Here is a 16746-nt window from a genome sequence, read left to right on the forward strand (position 1 = left end):
AAGGCCCACCTCTTTCTTATGGCAAATGACATTATATTATTTATTTTTTGACATTATATAACACATTTTTTCTTTTCCAGGCTGGAAATGGACAACAGGTATTAGCATAAAATCTATAGATTTTTAAAATCTGTTTTAAGAGATTTTCACTGATTATTAAGCTGTGAAGTTTGAACTTGAATTTGCCATTCTGCAAAATCTTATTCATAGTGTGCTGGGTTTACAAGAATGCACAATCACAGAGAGTCTATTAATATTTTCCTTCTTCACAAATCCAGTGATAGATAGCTAAGCTTCTTCAAGGCCTGATCTATTATAACTTGATCTGCTTTGTATATGAGTAAGCCTGTATCAGTATTTTATGCGGATTTTGAGATTTTAAAACTATATCCAGGAAAAGTATGAGGGGATCAATTTCCAGAGACAACTGCATACTGATATTCAAAATGAGTGCGCTAATATTCCACCAGCCTACAAAGAATTTTAATTAGAATGGCTGATTCTCTAGAACATGGCTTGGAAACACAAGCACTCAGTTTTATTTCAAATTCTATTGCAATCTCAGCAATTTTTAGATAATGAATATGTTGCATTCACATTATATATCAGTAGAAAAACTGAAGGCAGAATATCATAACTCAAAGTGTATGCCTTTCGTATACATCTACATGCAATGTCATACATTTCTATGATTTAATTCACTCATTATACATACCTAGTTTATACATCTTCGGAGAATATTACTGACATTTAATTGAATAGTGGTCATTTTTCTGCTGACTCACTAATTACTCAGGAACATTCCTTCTCCTTGTGAGTGTGGATTACCTTAAGTATCTACAGTAAATTTTGCATTCTTTTTCAGCTTCCTGGATATCCCCAAGTCCTCCTGAATTGTAGACATAGAAATACCAGGACTCAGTTGAGTAATACATACAAATTAATAGGTTTTGTTTAAATATATGATATAACATGTCCAAATCTGAGATAGTTTTTAAAATATTTTCACATTCTTTTTAATGAAACAGCACTGATGAGCAACAAACAATATTTGGACAGCATGACTGACAAAAAGATTTCATCCTTACCTATCGCAATCATGTTCCTAAAAGTTTCACCCATCACATCTTTGTAGAGGTTCTTTTGCAATGGAATCAGCAAACTCCAATTCTCATTGCTGAAATTCACGACCACATCCTCAAAGTTCACCCCCGCTGAAGGATCATTCATATATTCCTCAAAGGAAGATTGAGACCCCAGATTTGGTATATCTTAAACTCTCTCCTACAAATCTGATTCAAAAGCAAAGTGTGGTGGTCCATATCTACAATCCCAGCACTCAAAAGACTGAGACAGGACGGCTTCGGTGAGGTCAGGGCAATTCTAAGCTCCATAGGGTGTTCAAATCCAGCTGATATACATACAGAAAGCTTCTCTCTATAAAACAAAACTAAACTAAACTAATAAAACCAAAAATACAGCTGAATGAAGACTGATTTCTTCAAATTTAAATCCATGTGTTTGTCATTAATTTTGTGTATATACACATTTTTGAAGACAGCAAATTTGATGCTAGATTTCAACTCACTGCTAATATAACAGGCAAATAGGAGCACTGATTCTTGTGCAGAGTCACTGCAAGATTCCCTGTGCACTGTCTCTAAAGTAGACCTCACAGTGAGAAGCCTGTAGGACCAGCAACCACAAAGCACATAGGCAGATAAATATCTCATCAATCGACTTGGAAGCTAAGCAAGCAATTCCTCTCCCTGGTCAGCGGTGGTGGTTTGGCAGACTGCAGCCCTTCCAGGGGAGAACAAGCAGCAGCTCCTGAGATCCATGCCATGTTGGAACTTAGGACACTGGGAAGCCAAGCAAGCACCACCACTCCCTGGTGAGTGGTGGCAGTCTGGCAAACTGCAGCCCTTCCAGGGGATAACCAGCATTAGCTCCTGAGATCCATGCATTATTGGAACTTAGGACGCTGTGAAACCAAGCACCAGCCTGTCTCCCTACTAAGCAATAGTGAACCTACTGATGCACCACCTAGAGTCAAATATCCCATTTCCCCAACTCCTCTATCCTGTCATAACCCCACCCCCCTACCCCCATTAGCAAATGAACCAGAAATCTGAGCATCTCCTTGGAAGTTGACCAAATAAGGGGGACTTCCTTCTACTATCTCTTTGAAGGCAAATATTTTTATTACTGTTTGGCTCTATTCTGATTAATGGTAGTGCTCTATTCCATATTCTGTTTTGATAAGTTCTATGTTCTGTATTTCATCTCATTTTGATATACGTGTTTAAAAGAAAAACTATTATAAAGATAACGAAATATACTGTGATACCTATTTCTGTTACCCCAGTAACCTGTAGTGAAGTTGTATACCAATTTCACTGTATGATCTTAGTTGGTCTTATTCTGCCTTGTTCTGTTGTATTTTACCTATTTCAAAATTTAAAAAAAGAAAAAAAGTCTCATCAGTCACTTTGATAGACTGCAGATGATGTATCTTCAAATCTCATTTAGGCCAGTGAGTACTTTGTTCTTAATATAGTTAAGCAGCATTTTGAAATATGAATTTGGATTCATAGAACAAAACATAAATAACACCAAATATGGTACATAAATAATAACTGAAATGTTAGTGGAAAACAGCTATATTTTCAAAATATGTATAAAAAATGAAACCAGGCCCAAGCTGTAAATTATAGCTCACTGTCACCAAGTGATCACTTTCAATTCAGATATAAGAAATATATCTTGGGAGGCTGGTGACAGAGGACCCCAAATGATAGACTGTAGTGCAGAGACTTCTGGAGCTGCCATTCTTCTACAGTGGTGAACTCAGCTCAACAGAGGAGTGTTTGTACTAAAGAGCTTTACCTCAGGCTTTTAATTTTCAAATCCATTTTTTTTCAAGGAAAAAAGAACACATCAATTAAAATTAAATTTTAAAACATGTTAATCAGGGGGCAACACTGGTATATATATTGCACATTGTCATCACCAGATCATTCACCCAGACCACCAGACATCTGTAATCAAGTTTCCAAACAGTACTGTTATAGGTACCTGAGTTATATAAATACTATTGGCATGAGACAGGGTTAGGTCCCCAAAGGAGCTCATGCAGGAACCAGATACCTTCCAACTATGGGGAAGACTGACACCTCATGCTATGGGCCAAGGCTCAAGACAAATGATAAGCTAATTCATCCATATCCTAAGGATTGATATTCTAAATAGTTTTCTAGCACTCTGAGGAAGTCAGGAGTCACCATTCAAAGAAATGAATCCTTATCCTAAAGAATGATATTCTAAATAGTTTTTATCATGAAGTCAGGAGTCACCCTCGCAAACCCCTAAGGGAAGTCACAGCTGCCTAATAATGCCTGCTTCTGTGTGACTCCATTCCCCCTTTGTTCCCAATTAAATCAACTTTACCTGAATTTATAATCTTATTAGCTACCATAGCTCTGTCCCATCTTATGCCCATCAGCATTGTGAGTTCCTAGTTTTCCCCACCTAAAACTTATTTCATCACATGATTTTACTCTATAAAGGTCCCTAGAATGGACAGTGTTTGGCAACCTGCTCAGGACACCTTCTCTCTCTCAGGCAGCTTTCTTTCTCTCAATAAGTATATTCTTCTCTTAATCTCTGTTGTTCCTAAAATTCATTCTTTGACTTTACAGAACAAAAACCTCATATAAGACATAGTAGACCGGGAGATTCATTCTGCTATAGCAATATCAGTACAAACTTTTCTCTTTTGTGAAGTCAGAGAAATCAGTAGTTGTTTGTATCACACCATGTTGATCTCACCTTGCCAGGGATACTTGCATTGAAGGGTTTATCCCTGCCTTTAAATGCTGCTTCTTTTTCTGAAAGTGAACTGATCTGTAATTTTGGCAGGGATGCTTACTCATATGGCCACTTCCTCTTTTCTCCTTGATTACCACTTCCTCTTTCTTTCCCAGAGGCCTAGAGAAAACTCCCATCAGCTCTTGGCATGACATCAATGTCCCCTCCAAGCACAACATCCATTCAAAAGTCACATATACCCCATATCCCAATAGTCAGTCGGGGGGGAAAAAAAACAGCCACACCCTTGGTGGCTGTGGGCTCCTCACCACATTATTTAAATAAAAGGCCACTTTAACATTTCTTATATTCTGCTTCTCTATTGTGCTAATTTACCTCCTCAGTTACCTCAGTAATCTAACCCACTTTAAACCTATCTCACAACATGATTTTATTCTATAAAGTCCCTAGAAAAGCCAGAGTCCTTTGCTACGGGCTCAGAATCCTTCCTGTTTCTCTCAGACAGAAGCTTTCTGATAGGATTTTTGGTGTAGTAAAGAAGACAATATAAAATCAAAATGGCCTTTATTCTAAGAATATGGGGAGAATCCCATGACCACTGGGGGTCTGGCTTTTTCGTCTGGAAATGTGTGGGTGGCATACATATAGTGATTGACTTGGATGGTGCTTAAATGTGGCATTGCTGATATGCAAGTAGCTGATTGAGATTCTTTTCTGGCCACAGGTAGGTTGAATAGTGGAGAAGAAAGTAACTTCAAGGTAAAAGTGCCCTGCTTCCTCCTCCCACTTCCAAAATATCTTATTTAGAGCCCAAAACTTTCACTTTCTTTCTCTCAATAAATATATTCTGCTCTTCAAATCTGTTGTTCCTAAAATTCATTCTTGCATTTTAGAGAACACAAACTCATACCAGATATAGAAGGTCAGGAATTTCATCCCACTATATCACAATATGACTGCCTGTATTTCTAACTAACTCAGCTGACTGTAACTTTAAGAATTGTTTATCAATTTGACTTGGAGTAATTGTAGCAAATAAAATATTCTTAATGGATATAAGAAAATATATCATTAAATTGAAAAAAATGATTATCACAGTTTTTCTAGCTAGCATCAGCCAACATTTTCAATTTTCAAGTATGTGGGAAAACAAAAAATAAAAACAACTCAGAATATAGCAACCTATAGGGGACAGTACATCATTCACTGTAATTGCCATGTTATCTGCAAGTATGTCATAGACCACAAAAGAAACATTGAGCCTATTAGTTAAAAAGTATCAGTTTCAAAAAATGTACTCATAGCACTGCATCATTGACAACTGTGAATTATTTTTGTATGAGGGATTGAACTCATGACCTTGTGCTCTCCAGGCAGCTCCTTATATCATTGTGCTCAATCACCAGCCCCAACAAATTTAGATACTAAATATGACTATAAACAATGTTTAATTTGCCATTGACATACTTAGTTATAAATTTTGTAAATTTACATTTTCACAAATGAAATTATTTTCCTTCCTTGCAGTTCAAATTACTTTTGTTTATAGGTACCAGGGATCAAAGTTACAACCTAGCAGTTTCCAGGCAGGGGTTTCTGCCTGCTGAGCTAAATCCCTGGCCTGTATTAATGAATATTTTTAAATGTATAAACATCACTTTATTCATTCAAATAGTATTGTGATTTTAGCAAAGGATGTCAATGTAGACAGAAATTGATATACAATCAGAGAGAAACTGGAACCTCAAAGAGTCAATGTAAAAAACTAACTCCCACAATCACTGCTACAGGCACAGCTGAAGAAAACCAGAACTGAAGGTGAAGATGCAGTGACCAGGTCTACATGCTGCTGAAGAGAAAAACAGCACCTTTGAAATGTACTACAGTTACCACCACCTCCTCCAGGAAGTCCTGACAGGCATCAATTACCATACTCAATGACCAGAACAACTGGACTATTGTTCCCACAAAATGCCTTGGCTCTTTCCACATACCTTTTCTGACTGACTTGTTCCCCTGATGAATAATATTGGTAAGCAGCTATAAGCTTATAGGTTGATTGTAGTCTGAGACACCCACTGTACTCACATTGTGACTTTCCTGTATAAATGACCCCTGTCAATAGGTCTGTGGCCAAAACACTGAAGACCACTCTTGAAAATTCAGGGCTATTCTTCTCTCTTTATTTCTAAGAAAATTTTTTAACTTCTTTTGGTTTGTGACTTCCTTTCTCAATGTTGTGAGCAATTAAACTTGGTGCATTTGACATAAAACAGGGCAGGATTATATTTCTCTTATTTCAATTTAAATATGAAATGTCTGCTAAAGGCCATATTCTAAAGCCTGGATTTCAAGCTGCTTGTTTGCCATGAGCTTAACATTTCCATGAACTTTGAGAAGTCCTCAGTCTAGTGAACTGCAAATGTATTGGAGGAAGGAGGTCACTGTTGTGCTGTAGCACAATAGGTGCCATTCCTAAGTCTGTGTTTGTCACTGCCTCCTGGATGTCACTCCATGGCCTTCCTTCCTCTGTATCATCATTCAATAATTCCCATTTTGCATAAGTCAACTTTCACTCAGCCCTATTATTGTTTTTTTTTTTTTTTAAATAGTCCTTCCGTCTCCTTGGTTGTTTATTTTTTTCACTTTAGTTTTTTGATTTAAAGACATAATCTCACTTTGGAGTTCCGCCCCGCCTTGCACTCACTATGTAGGTTAGCCTGTCTTTGAATACATGGCCATTCACCTGTTTCAGCCTATTCATTGCTGGGGAAAATTGGTGGGCATTATAACACATGGCATTTGTCCATTTTCTCCTCTCCTTTTCTCTTTTATTCTTTCATTTCAGTGGCACTGTCATTTAACCCTGGTGTTTGCTTGTGTCAGTAACGGTTTTGGCAGCTTGAGTTGAGTATGTGAACAACAATATAGGAAGCCAAGCAACCCAATTGATAAATGTGGAACTTTATTAGCTGGTCTCAGGACTGCTTGTATACAGAGCCCCCACCTCCATTTCAAGATCTAAACATGAGGCTTTGAACTGGAAAGTTAGAGATGTTTTAAAAGATAGAATCACAAAAAAGATCCTGTTGGAAATCGTTTAGCTAGAATCTTATAATAAGTTTTGGATGACAACTGTATTCTGCTTCTTTTGTTGAGCAGGTTAATTTTTTTCTTTGGGTACAGCTCATGTTGCTTTTCTCCTGGGACTTCTACCCTGAGTGATTTTCCATTTTTCTGGGTGAAATACAGGGCACTAGTTAAATGCAAAGCTCAAGATGACATCTACTATGCCAAGCTACAACACAGCTAAGTTACAAGCCTCAATATTTTCTAGGGTAAAAACACACATATCTATAATCCCAGCACTCAAGAGGCTGACACAGAAGTGCTGCTTTGAGGTTAGGGCAATTCTGCACTCCATAAGGGGTTCAAATCTAGCTGATATACGTAGAGAAAACAAAACTAAATTAAACAAATAAACCAAATGAAACAGCTGAATGGAGACTGATTTCTTCAAATCTGAATTCCGTATTTTGGGGATTAATTTTTTATATACACATTTTTGAGACAGTAAATTTCATGCTATATTGCAATGCACAACTAATGTAACAGCCAAATAGGAGCACTGATGCTTATGCACTTATTCTTATGACTGCAAGAGTCGCTGTGCACTGTCTTTAATGCAGAGCTCATAGTGAGAGCCTGCAAGACCAGCATCCATAAAGCACAGAGGCAGACAAATATCTCATCAATCACTTTGATGTACTACAAATGGTATCTCTTCTAATCAGTTAGGCCACAGAGTCCTTTGTTCTTAATATACTTAAGCTGCATTTTGATATTTGAATTTGGTTTCACAGAACAAAACATAAATAACATCAAATATGGTACATAAATAATAACTCAAATGTTCATGGAAAACTGCTGTATGTAAACAATGTATAAACAATGAAACCAGGTACAAGTTTCAAATTATAACTCAGTGTCAACAAGTGATCACTTTCCATTCAGATATAAGAAATATATCTCGGGAGGCTGATGCAGGAGAACTGCTTGAGTTTGGGGCTGGCCTAAGTTACAGAGCTGTCTGAAACAGAGAAACCCTGACTGAGACACCCCACAGACAATGTAAAACTTGAAAAGTGACTGCATAAGACACCTTTGGTTTGCTTCAAAAAATTATAGCCATACAATATAGAAAAATTCCACAATATTCAACATTTTCTGAGGAACAAGCTTGATATCATCCATAATATACAGAAAACACTTTCAGAGCTGGTTATTTAGCTCAGCAGCATGAAACCTAACTGGAAAGCTTGAGATCATGAGTTCGATCCTTGGTACAAAAAAAAATTCAAATTTCACCTTCATGATACTGGGTCATAATTTGAGACAATCAAAACTAGATCTCAAGTGAATAACAGAGAACTCATGGGTTGACAGGGATGTGGAATACTGATTGTTACCAGAGCTGTTGTTATTCACCTCAAGGAAGATATCATAAGCCAACTTTAACTTCATGCTTACCCTAAGAAATACCTGACTTTTAGTGAAGACCCCCTCTGTTGTATGTCCTGCTATTTGCACACTGTGTCCTGCTGGTCACTTCCACATACTTTCCATAATCGTCTGATCCAGGAAATCCTGATGGGCCTCAATTACCATACTCAATGACCAGAACAACTGGACTATTGTTCCCACCAAATGCCTTGGCTCTTTCAACATACCTTTTCTGGTGGACTTTGTTCCCCTGATGAATAATATTAGTTAAGCAGCTATAAGCTTAGAGGTTGATTGTAGTTTGAGACCCACACTGTACCCACATTGTGACTTTCCTGTATAAATGACCCCTGACAATAGGTCTGTGACTTAAACACTGAAGAACATTCCTGAAAATCCAGGGCTATTCTTCTGTCTTTTTTCCCAGAAAACTTTCTGAACTTCTTTTGGTTTGTGACTTCATTCCTCAGTGTTGTGAGCCAACCAACTTGGTGCATTTGACAACAAACAGGGCAGGATTGTACTTGTCCTATTTCAATTTGAATATGAAATATCTGCTAAAGGCCATGTTCCAAAGCCTTTGTGTGAAGCTACTTGCTTGCTGTGAGTTTAAGATTTCCATGAGCTTTTGGACCGCTTCATTCTAGCAAATTGCAGATTTATTGGAGGAAGGATATCACTGTTGTGCTGTAGCACTATAGGCACCATTTCTAACTCTATTTGTCACTGCTGCCCAGATGCTACTACATGGCCAGCTTTCCTCTGCAGCATCATTCCATAATTGCCAATTTATGTCAGCTTTCAGTCAGCTCTATTGTTTTTGTTTTCCTTTAACAGTCTTTCTGTCTCCCTTGGTTTTTTTTTATATTTTTCATTTTTATTTTTTGTTTTTAAAGATGTAATCTCACTTTGTAGTTCTGGCTGGACTTTCAGTCACCATGTAGCTTAGGTTGGCCTTGAATACATGGCCATTCTCCTGTTTCAGCCTCTTTAATGCTGTGGAAAAGAGGTGGGCATCATAAAACATGGTGTTTGTCATTTTCTTCATTCCTTTTCACTATTATTCTTTCATTTCAGGGGCACTGACATTTAAACCAGATGTTTGCTTGTGTCAGTAAATCTTTCTGCATCTTGAGCAGAGTTTGTTAACAATGCAGGAGGAATACAAGCATCCAAAGTATAAAGTTGGAATTTAAGTAGCTGAGATCAGAATCCACCACTTGTATACAGACCCGCTTCCCCATTTCAGAATCCAAACAAGTGGCCCTGAACTAGAAAGTTAAGCATTTTTAAAAGAGAGAATCACAAAAGACATCCTGTTTGGAAACAATTTAGCTAGAATCTTAAATGAATTTTTATTTGACACCTGTATCCTGCTTCTTTTTTTAGCAGGTTACTTTTTTTTCTTTGGGTACAGCTCCTTTTGCTTTTCTCATGGAACTTATACCCTGAGTGATTTTTAATTTTCCTGGGTCAAATACAAGGCACTAGATAAATGCAGGGTACAAAATGGCATGTTATGCCAAGCTGCAAAACAGCTGAGCCTCAGTGCCAAGCCTCAATATTTTCTAGGGTAAAAAGCACATAATGTTTGAATATTTCATAATTTGTGATATTCATTCTTATAATAAAGCATGATCTAAAGTCAGGACAAGCTAAGCTCACCAGGTCTCTCATTGCTTTTCACTGGTCTTTTCTTCATCATCCTTAAATACAAGACTCTCTCAGTTCTTAATACTAATGCTCACATTTGATTCATATTCCTACCTGTGACATCTCCTGTTTCTGCAGTAGTCTAGCCTGGCATCCCCAGCCCATAAGAGATAGAAACACATCTTGTGATTCCCTGCACTCCAATTATGTTATGTATTAAATTGGACACTTTTCCTTTAAGGGAATGGCAGTTAATGAATACATGTGTATCTCATGACTGTTTCTTCATGTTTCAAATAACACCTAACACCAGTAATTTTTTCAAGCGTTAGTTTCACACCTGTAATCCCAGGACTTAAGAGGCTGAAGTAGGACAATCGGTTTAAGTTAACTGGACCAAGAAGTGAGTTCACAGTCAGCCTGAACTGCATAGGGAAATCCTGTCTCAAACAAACAGAAAAAAAATCATATTATTGTGGATATCCTTGGGAAGAAGAACTCAACAGTTTGAAACTCTTAGAATCATACCTGTTAGGTTTCATCTGGTGAGTATAAGAGACCAGTAAAACTACCTTCAAGGATATGGAGAAAACTCAAAAAATCATATTGCAAACTGTCATATAGATGTAATGCATTGCCTACCAAACTACGATTAAGATAGCTCACAAATGTACAGAAAACATTTCTAAAATTCATTTGGAAACAGAAATGCTCTAGATCGCAAAAGACATTGCTGGGCAACAAAGGCAAGTCAGGAAGCATCACAATTCCTGACTTGCTATTATACTAGAAAGCTACTATCAGAAAATCAGCATAGTTCTGGCAGAAAAATGACCTGATAAAAGGACTAGAAAATGCAAATAGAACTACAAACACACTCTGCTACCTTGTCTTTGACAAAGGAGCTAAATATGTTCGGTGGAAGAGGGACAGCCTCTTCAATAAATGGTCCTGAAGAAAATGACTTTCTTCATACTGAAGACTTAAACGGGAGACATTTCTATCACCATGAAATAAATATAAGTCAAACTAGATCAAAGATCTAAATATTAAAACAGAAACACTAATGAGGCTTCGTGAACAAAATAAAAATTTTAAAGAATCAACCACCAGGACCCTATCTTATTAAAAAATATTTGTACATCAAAAGAAAGCACTAAAAGAGTGAAAAGACAATGCACAGAATGGGCAGGGGATATTTTTCTATTTTCTGATAGTCTCTTCAATATCCTTTTCCAAAGTACTATAATTTTCAATATGTAAGTCCTTTGCTTTCTTTGTTAGGTTCTTTCCAAGTATTTCATTTACTTGGAGGCTATTTTAAATGGTGTGGTTTCTGTAACTTCTCTCTTGGTGAGTTTGCTGGTTGTGTACAAGAATGCTACTGATTTTTGATTGTCAACTTTGTCTCCAGCTATATTATTGAATTTGGTTATTAACTCTAGGACTGTTTTGGTCAAGTTTTTGGCATCTTCTATTTACTGTATCATATCATCTGTGAACAATAATAGTTTAACTACTTTCTATTATATACTTATTCTGATTTCTCTCTTTTATTTAATTGTTCTGTTTCCAGAGCTATATTAAACAGAAGTGGTCATAGTAGTCATCTGTGTCCATTTCATAACTGTAGAATGAAAGTTTTCAGTTATTCTCCATTTACTATGATGCTGCATTTTCTTTGTCATTGTCTGATATTTTTTTTTTGTCTTTTTCTTTTTTATCGGTACTGTTGATCATACTCATGACCACACAACTGCAAGGCAGGTGCTTATGCCACTGAGCTAAATTCCCAGCCCCTGTCATTGTTTGATTTTATCAGCTTTAGGTAAAGGTCATTTGTTGTTATTTACTGTAGGGTTTTTATCACAAATCAGTGCTTGACTTTAGCAAAAGCTTATTGTGCATTTATTGAGATGATCACCATGTGACTTTAGTTTTTGACTGTGTTGCTATGACATTTAAATTTGTTAATTTTCATGTACTGAAACATCCCTGCCTTCTTGGAATGAATCCAAGTTGGTCAGGTTTTCAAATCTTCTTGATGATTTGCTACATTCATTTTGCTAGTATCGTGTTAAGGATTTTTGCATCTATGTTCATTAGGAAAACTGTCCTACAGTTTTATTTTTCTGGTTGGGTCTTTCTCTGGTGTTAGTATCAGGGTAATACTTGCCTCCCAGGAATGAGTTAGGGAGAACAGCTTCTCTTTCCATATCATTAAACAGCAGTGGCCTTAAATTTTTTTCTACATTTCTTGTCGAATTCAGCAGTAAATCCCTCAGGACCTAAACTTTTTATGTTGGTCATTTGCTTTTCTGTTGTCATTGTTTTTCTTTTTTTTTAAAAAGTGCTCATGAGACAGGCACTCATTATTCAGTTTAGGTTGGCCATGAGCTCATTTTGTAGTGTTGTTTAGTCTTGAACTCACAACAAGCCTTGTACCTCAGCCTCCCAAGTTCTGGGATTACAGGAATGCATCACCATGCCCAGAAGCTGATAAATTTTTAACTAGATCTTCATTGTCATTAACTGATACTGTGTTTTCTCTATTTATATCTTCTTAAATCAGATTTGGCATTTCATATGTATCTAGGAATCAGTGCATTTCTATATTTTCTAACCTATGAAAGTATAAGCTTTTGAAGTAGGTACTGATGATCTTCTGAATTTTCACAGGATCTGTAGTTATTTTATTCTTCTGATTCCTCAATGCATGGTTTTCAGTCTTTATTTTTCTCTTTTTTGATATGGTTGTCCAAGGGTTTATCAATTTTGTTTATTATTTCAGTGAATCACCTCTTTGATTCATTAATTCTTTGAATTGGTTTCTTGTTCTGCATTGCATAAATTTCTTGTCTGGTCTTATAATTTCCTCCCTTGTATGGGATTTGTGTTTGTCTTGCCATTCTTCTTCTGGAAGACTGAGATGCAACATTTCATTATTTGTTTATGTTCTTTCTATTTCCTAATGTGAGATTTGACTACTATAAATTTCCCTATTTGGACTGCTTTTATTGAATCCCATAAGGTACAGAATTTTGCATCTATATTCTTGTTAGGTTGTAGGTATTTTTAAGTTTCATCCTTTATTTCATCTGTTACCCATTGGTTGTTTAGGAGACTGTTATTTAAGTTCCATATACTCATGAAGTTTTGCAACTTCTTTTACCATTATTTCCCAATTTAAACACATGCTTAAGAATACTAGCTTTAGGCTGCAAAGTCAATCAAGTAATACAAGGATTAAGTTGTTGTTATACCTCAATTGCTATCAATTCAGCATGTCCTCTAAACCAATAAGATGGTTGGTGGTGAGAGGAGGTGATTGTGGTGCTCCTCTCCAAGCCAATGCAGGGGTTAGATCATAGGAAGTGTAAGTTACTTTCTTGCTTTTCTTTGGAGAACTAGAATAGCTTCCACAGAATCACAACATGGGCACATTGGCTAGTTTCCCCTACCATTCCCCATATGACTTCCACTAGCTCACAGGAAGGAAAAATTAGCTTTCTATTTCTCCCCTCAGGCCCAGGATGGCTCTGGATTATTAATATTTTCATCAGGATGACTTGGTGGAGACATATCATAAAACCTGCATATCTATGTGTATGTCCTACAGAAAATAATTCATATGTAGGTCATTGATTGGAGTGGAAATGTCTTGAGGAAAGTTGTGTCATGTAAGAGGATTTGGCATTGGTGAGCCAAAAAAATACAGTGGAAAGAACAGCTTCTGTATACCTGAATTGTCTTAAACAATTTGATACTTGGTCCTGTCATCACCCAACATTACCAGATTTCAGTGCTGAGTCTTTAAAATAGATACATTTTATGTTTCATGCTGGGGTCTTTTCCTAGACACCAAGACGCCAAAATGGTGTACCAAAAAGGCCCTAAGAAATGAGAAACACAGCATGGTCTTCAGAGCTGCAGGAGGAGAGAGATCCTTGACAGAGCTCATCACTCTGCTAGCCAGCTGTCCAACTCATGCTGGCAGGAGTTGAGTGGACAATGGAGGAAACCTGATAAGAATCTTGGGAGAGGTTCAAGACACTCTCAGAGCAACAGATGATGCTAACTGCAGAGAACTATCCCACAGAAAGTGTCTAGGTGGCCTCAGCTGTGGCCTATCTTGTCCCCTGAGGCATCTCTTCATTCTCAGTTCAATCATGCCTGTGCCACATCACAGCCCTGCATGAGTATTCAGTTTCAGTGGCTCCAACATATACCTCTTTTTTGTTTGGTTGATACACAGATGGGTGACCAGCTGAAGATGGAGAAGCTATTTTAGAGCTTCTACCACTGCATAGTCCATCCATTCATAATGGTAGTCAGTTACCAGCATAGCCAGCAATTGTCAGAGGATGTTAATGAACTGAGATTCACACACAGACAATGTTTTACATTGCACTGTACCTCCAGAGGCCAGACTTTTCTGCAAAAGGTTCAAGACCAAGCTAACATAAGGACTGCGCTAAGGACAATTGGTTCTTTACATCCTATCAAGGCCAGTTAGGTCTCTTGAAGAACAATCTTATAGCCATGCATAGCTCCTCATATCTCTTCTGTCAGTGTCAGCCACCTGGAAGAGTCATGGACATTGCTTGACCATGTCGATTTCTGTGAAAGCTTTGGAGATTTTTCTGGTGACTCGTGACTCTCCTTAGGCATACCTTGCATCAAAGTTCACTTTCTTCTTTGGTCTCATCATCTTCCTGATCAGAATACGAGGTACTCACTGAGTATCTTCTGATGATGCAAGCAGAATTTCTTTTACATCCTGGGTCTCCTCCAAGCTTGAATTGCTGGGGCCAAAATATTGAGTATCCATTTAGGCCATCTGTGTCTCTCATTTTTGGTCTCTAGACCTTGGCTGATGGACATCCAGAAGAAAAGATTGATAACAATACAGTATATTAGAGGCAGTAAGCTTAACATTACTATTTTATCTAAACATGGAAAACCTTAGCACACTAAATGAAATATATTTTGTACTACCTATGGACATTTTAACATTTGAATACCTTTAATGCTAACAGTGACATATTTTACATCGTAAATCAGGAATGAGAACCATACATATTATTATATTATGACATCCTTGCAATAATCTGAATTTGTCTTTTGACATAAAATATCCATTTTAGTCAGTCACACTTATCTAATGCACAAGAAGCTTCTTGTGTATTATTGACAAACTTATTGACCTTTAGTGGAATGTGAATCTCACAAGTCTTTCATATTAGCAGGGGTATGAACATGAAACAAAAGTCTGCTACTATAAGAAATCTACATTTTACTATCTTGGAGGCCTATGCCTCCAGAAATATGAATATATCTAATACATGTTGAATTTGATAACAGTCAACTGTCATAACATGTGAAACCTTTACAAAGGCATCTTCAATGCAAAAAATGTATTACTTATTTTGATAATGACCAATGTGAACATTTAGGAATACATTTCACAACTTTAGCTAAAGTGTCTCCTATAAAGCTATGGAGAATATTGAGGTCTCTGAACAATAAACAAGCACTGGTTTAAAATGTTACCAGGCAGCTGATTTCTGATTTATCAATCAGAGCCCTGCCCAGAAATCTCAGTCCTAAGGGACTGACTTTGTTTATTCATCTTAACAATATAATTTCTAAATAATGAGACTATCAAGTCAATGATAAATAACAACATATTCCATTCATATACCCAGTCTTTGTGACATTTGGATGAGCGGCCAACCAAGGTAAAAGCATACTTTATAAATTAGTAAACAAATAAATCTTTGATTATGTGATCCAGATATGGAAAAAGAGAAAGATTACTGAGCACAAAATGAAAGGAACAGCTTTTCACAGAGTGGACAAGTTGATAAACCTAGACAGACAATCTGTGCAGATTCAGACAAACACAGAAATAAGCACAGAGCTTATGGGGGGGGGGTCAGTGAGATCTCTTTATGTTCCTCATAGGCCATTTGTATACTTGTACCATACCCCTTTGTTAAACTAGCTCATCTCTTACTCCCTGTGCTCCCAGTGCTGGAACACCTGTACACCTCCAGCACTCAGGGTCTTTCCCAGATTTTCTGGGCCACATGAGCACTCCTGTATGGGCATTTTTGCTTTCTGCTTTACAGGTTTGAACAATCACTAGCTCAGCAACTCCCAGCAACTGCTTACAAACAAACTAAACAAATAGACAACTGATATATGGACAGACTGACAAACATCTCAGAAAATCAGAGTGCACTTGAGCATATCCTTAAGCCCATTTACAATACCTTCTTACAAAGTTAGAGTCTACAACTATAAATCAACCAGTTGAATTTTTTATAGACCAACTAGCTGAGAGCCTGTATAAAAGGATCCAAGACTTGATTCAGGGAGAGGTGAAATGGTGGAATTATGTTGTGTATCCTGTGGTGCCAACTCATTCTATGCAGGGCAAACACAATGATCTGGAATCCACACAAGGTCTTGGCAATAACACAGAAACATCCCCTCTTCCCCAGATCAGCAGGGCCACCAGCCCCTGCCCACTTGAGTCTGAAGTTGTTTTGAATAATACAAAAGGCTTTGTCAGAGATATATCCTGGTAAACACCTATTTGAATGACGGAAGAAGAAAGACTTGCTGGGAAAGAGAAGTCACTTATAGTAAATAGCACCATGGACACAAGAATAGTAACAACCTGTGCAGGAAGTGCACTATTCTCCTTTGTTTCAAGAGAAGAGATTTGAGGATATGAGCTTGTTAAGTGAT

The 16746-nt window shown here is 37.2% G+C and overlaps 1 long non-coding RNA gene across 1 annotated transcript in view; it reads right to left on the reverse strand.

Annotated features, from left to right (window-relative positions):
- Nucleotides 1-16746, reverse strand: part of LOC134474823 (uncharacterized) — a 91544-nt gene that overhangs the window by 51543 nt on the left and 23255 nt on the right. The window contains exons 3-4 of the long non-coding RNA XR_010045702.1: nt 10328-14860; nt 716-889 (exon numbers count right to left, since the gene is read on the reverse strand). This is a non-coding gene — a long non-coding RNA (uncharacterized LOC134474823). The remainder of the gene's footprint in view (nt 1-715; nt 890-10327; nt 14861-16746) is intronic.

Source organism: Cavia porcellus, unplaced genomic scaffold, assembly GCF_034190915.1.
Source record: "Cavia porcellus strain 051 isolate PalLab524CR breed Dunkin Hartley unplaced genomic scaffold, mCavPor4.1 scaffold_39, whole genome shotgun sequence".
NCBI classification, from domain to species: Eukaryota; Metazoa; Chordata; class Mammalia; order Rodentia; family Caviidae; genus Cavia; species Cavia porcellus.